Source organism: Bidens hawaiensis, unplaced genomic scaffold (genome assembly GCF_021521415.1).
Source record: "Bidens hawaiensis isolate Kalapana, Puna unplaced genomic scaffold, B.hawaiensis_p1.1 tig00030813_1, whole genome shotgun sequence".
Taxonomy (NCBI): domain Eukaryota; kingdom Viridiplantae; phylum Streptophyta; class Magnoliopsida; order Asterales; family Asteraceae; genus Bidens; species Bidens hawaiensis.
Window position 1 is genome coordinate 210,853 of NW_027495157.1, and position 4,417 is coordinate 215,269.

Below are 4,417 nucleotides of genomic sequence, written 5' to 3' on the forward strand. Positions count from 1 at the left end.
TCTCTTAAGGAAACTAGAGCATAACAAATAGACATAAGTCGCTTTAAATGAAATGTCGCCCATAAGAATTAAATTGACAAAGGCCTTTGGAATTTGGATTCACTTTACACCCGAACAACTGAAGAAGATCATTTGATACTCACATAGAAATTTGGGACCAATTTCCACTCTCGTTGAACCCTCGTTTGGCACCATTCTTGATGCATGAGTATCTACTGGCTCCTCCAATGGGCTCAAGTGTGATGGCAAATATGGGGTGTGAAGGATGGGGCAATGCAAGGATACTGAAGCCCGTAAGGGTGTGAGGATGGTGATATGGGATGAAAGGTCATGCGAGTTTGGATCTTGATGAACGACGCAAGGCCCCGAGCTAGAGTAAAGAATTTTGATTAAGAATCATTTGGATATGAATCGTGTGTTCTTGGAATCCATTTGTTTGCATCAAATAGCCAAATGGATGGACGTGCAAGAGGCCGCCCCTACTTAAAAAAGCTGAAAGAGGTAACCATTTGTCTGCGCTTTCGCTTTCAAAGTTGGTTTTTATTGATGTAAATTCTTTTAGCTGAAGAGTTTTTTATATTGGCCTGATCACCTTATTCTTTAGATAGTAAAAAGTTATATAGCCATTAATTAAGTAGTCCAAATTGTATAACTAATTTCATAAAAATCAATATTTGGAAAAATAGATAAGACAAACTAGTAAACTTTTCAAATTATAGACTTTTCAGTTAATTACCTTCCATCCTAAGCATGAATAGAGAAAAATAGGCAAGTTCTCTTGAAACCTTCTCCAATAATTCATGGTCGTTGAATTAATTAAAGAAATAAAGTCCAATTCATACGAAATGTAAAACAACAAAAAAGTAACAAGTGCAAAAACCTCATTTCTTTCACTATTGCACTTGAATATCAACCTTAGGTTGTTCCCCATTAGAATTGGGACAATTTGGTCTCATATCATCATCCTCCATATCCATTTCTTCAGCTTGATATGTTGAATGAACTCCATACAACTATATAAACCAAAGTTATTAAACACGTCCACAACCAAACCTCTCATATGACAACCTTTTCAAAGTGGCCATAAGAAATACATTCAAAAATATGGAGAGTGCAGCCGGCCACGGCATGAATGGAACCAGCCACTCGTTATCTGACCCGTCACGAATGCCACTAAACGGCATCAGGTATTTGAAAATCGCAGTTGCGACGATCACACAAGAGCCAAATAGTGGCAATCCCCATTTTTGAAGGTGGGTAAAGTTCCAAGATATGGAGAAACCAATGGAGGCACTTGAGAGAATCAAGAGGAAAACAATTGTATAAATTGGCGGGTTGTTGGTCTTGATGGCATAGCTGGTGGTAGATTAGCGCGTTGGCCACAAGGTAGAACACCAAGAGGGTACCAATTGAGATCATCTCTAGTACAATGCTAAGTTCTGTGAATAGTGCTATGGACGCTTGACAGAACCCTGTATAATAATATTCATCAAAGAAACACATTAGAACTATTCTCCATCAACTGTGTTTTAATGAAATAAACAATGGTGTAATTAGAACCCTTTGGTCAGGAGGTCATCAAAAGGTTCTCTTATATATCTACCGGTTATAACTAATTAGGGGTCCAACTCATTCTTTTACCTAAAAAAAACTGAGATTTTATATATAAAAATTTAATAAATTGTAGTGACGTGAGTCAGTGGGTCCTCTTGACCTCTTGGTTCCGTCTCAGAATATTAATCTTAATAACAAGCGGAATAAAAACAAAGGGCACTTGCCTAAAAAGATTGTCGCATTCTGAGGGGTACCCGTTTTAGGGTGCACCTTGGCAAACCAAGACGGCACTAGCCGGGCTCTACCAATGACACACAAATACCTAGCTTGGCCAAGCATTGCTACTAGAAGAGATGCCACAATTCCCAAACTAGCGCCTGCTCCGACAATGTTGCTAGCCCATTTCCATCCAATGCTTTGGAAAGCGACCGAAATGATGCACTACTCGATATCTATGAATAACCATTTGAAGAATTTCCTATTTATAAGACACAAAATCCAACTAGAATAACTTAGACTAATCATTCTTTTGTTTTTCTTTCAGTATTGAGTCTATTTATTATATATACTTTCTAAGAATTAAAACAAGAACTAGTTACCATGTTATAGGGAACCATCATGCACAAAGACAAAGCCATAGGCAATAGATAACAGAAACAATAAGAACTGAACCCACTATGCCCAGTGGAAGGCTCTTCGATGGATTTCTGATCTCTTCAGCCATTGTGGATACCGAATCGTAACCTATGTAACTAAAATAAACGATGGCCGCTCCATCTATGACCCCTTTGACACCATTAGGAGCTAACCCTTCTGGCTGGATTAAGTTTTCTGTGTTCCCATAGCATATACCAGAGACTATAATGAATCCAAAGAACACCACATGAAATATTGTCATTATAATGTTTAGCATGGAGCTCTCCTTGGTGCTGAAATTCCAAAAAATTAATCCATTTAATGAATTAGTAATTATAACAAAATGGAAAGAAATATAAATTATGTTTGTGTCATTTTCACTACCCAATAACACAAGATCCCTAGGTCTACGCCTTGAGAAATAATCATATTGTATTTGATTAAACAACAACACAAACGAATTAAATATTAGCCATGAAAGCGAGATGAGTACCTTTTTCATTTTTATTGTATTTTCCTCTAATAGTTTGATCATATTATATATGTTCTTTTAAACCCTTAAAAATATTTACAAAACCCTCCAAATTCATAGTCTGCACAGTATATATATATATAATATATATAACCACTAAGTATATATTATACATCATATTTTTATTCTTTCTAAACCATTTCTTAACAATCAAGGTTTATATTTACTACACAATACCAAGTCTTATAATAGAAATTATTAAATATATTAGGAAACTCCGAAGAGTGCGAATAAATGTTATCTATATCAAGGTGCTTGTTAAGGTGTAGTCCCTCCTAAATGGCAAGGGTTCAAACCGCACAGTGAACAAAAAAGGCGTAATAGAATCAAACCTCCGACATAGGCAAAGAGTAAGCAGAACAATGAGAGCAACAGCTGGGAAATCCAGCATGTTGTAACCTTTCACCAAGCCATCTACTTCCACTCGCCACACATTTGGGTCTTCCTGCCCAAAAGCAGTACATAAATATTCTGTGAAACTCCTTGCGACCGCCGCATTTGACAACACGTACTCCATTAATATATTTGCACCAGCAAAATAGCCCACAAATTCTCCTGCAACAATCAATTGAATTCTTACTAATGTAAAAAGAAAGAAATATATGTAGTATATATGTTGAAAATGTATGTTTAGAGGTTTCCAAAATTATCTGTACACAAAGTTAATTCTTTTAAAAGGTGGAAAACAAATATTTAATTAATGTATTATAAATATTATATAGCTGCATTTGATATTCCCATTTCATACCAAAAGTGACTCTTAGATAACTAAAGGCACCACCAGCAACTGGAATTTGGATGGAGAACTCAGTATAACACAAGGAAGAGAAAAGAGCTGATATTCCAGCAATAACATATGACACTATAACCGCAGCCCCGGATTTATCTTTAGCAACGGGTCCGGTTGTCACGAAAACTCCAACCCCAAGCATACCACCAATACCAAGGGCAATAAGGTCATACCATGTGAGTTTTCTCTTCATGTCAGCACCAGACCTTAGCCTCATTTGGTTTAGCTCCTGGTCTGGTGTCCATGTGGCTAAAACCCTCTTCCTTAGCCTTTCCGGGGTTTTCGAAAGAGTCTGGAAGTAAGCAGAGAGAAAGCATAAATTGGGAGGAGGTGTTGTTTGATTGGTATGATTAATGTCAGTCATTGTTAAGGGTTAGTTTAGTTTGTGTGTCTTGGCTTTGGAGAAGGGTGGTCTTAAATATGCGTTGAAGAATATAAATATAATGGTTTGGCCGAGGGTCTCTCTGGAAGCCACCTCTTTATTCCTTTGGATAGAGGTACGGTGTGCCTACATCCACCCTCCCCAGACCCTACTTATAGCTTTGCTGTCGGTGGGATTTTACTGGGTATGATTGATTGATTGATTGATTTTCTTTTTTGTATTCATGATATATATGCTCACTTTCAAATATGATTTTCCACAAATCATTCTTTGGCTTTATAGAATTGGAATGACAGTGACATCATTACTAGGAGGGCAAATGTCATCACTATCACATGTTAAATAACCCCTCTATTTACCGTAAAATTAGAAGGAAATAATGTAACGGATCTAGTTGGGGAGAGAGGAAATACATTTAGTAAAAACCATAGAAGAAATAGGCTTAGAAAACCCCATAAAAAGCTATCATATCACTGTAACAAATATAATATACTCAACACTATTTTCTATAAGTTTTAAGAAA

The 4,417-nt window shown here is 36.6% G+C and overlaps 1 pseudogene across 1 annotated transcript; it reads right to left on the reverse strand.

The window, feature by feature from the left end:
- Positions 1-864: 864 nt before the first annotated feature.
- Positions 865-3,886, reverse strand: LOC143581129 (cationic amino acid transporter 6, chloroplastic-like; annotated as a pseudogene). Its single transcript, XR_013143781.1, has 5 exons — positions 3,471-3,886; positions 3,055-3,277; positions 2,141-2,483; positions 1,779-2,006; positions 865-1,472 (listed from the first exon to the last, which is right to left on the reverse strand). The product of XR_013143781.1 is annotated as a cationic amino acid transporter 6, chloroplastic-like (transcript).
- Positions 3,887-4,417: the final 531 nt, after the last annotated feature.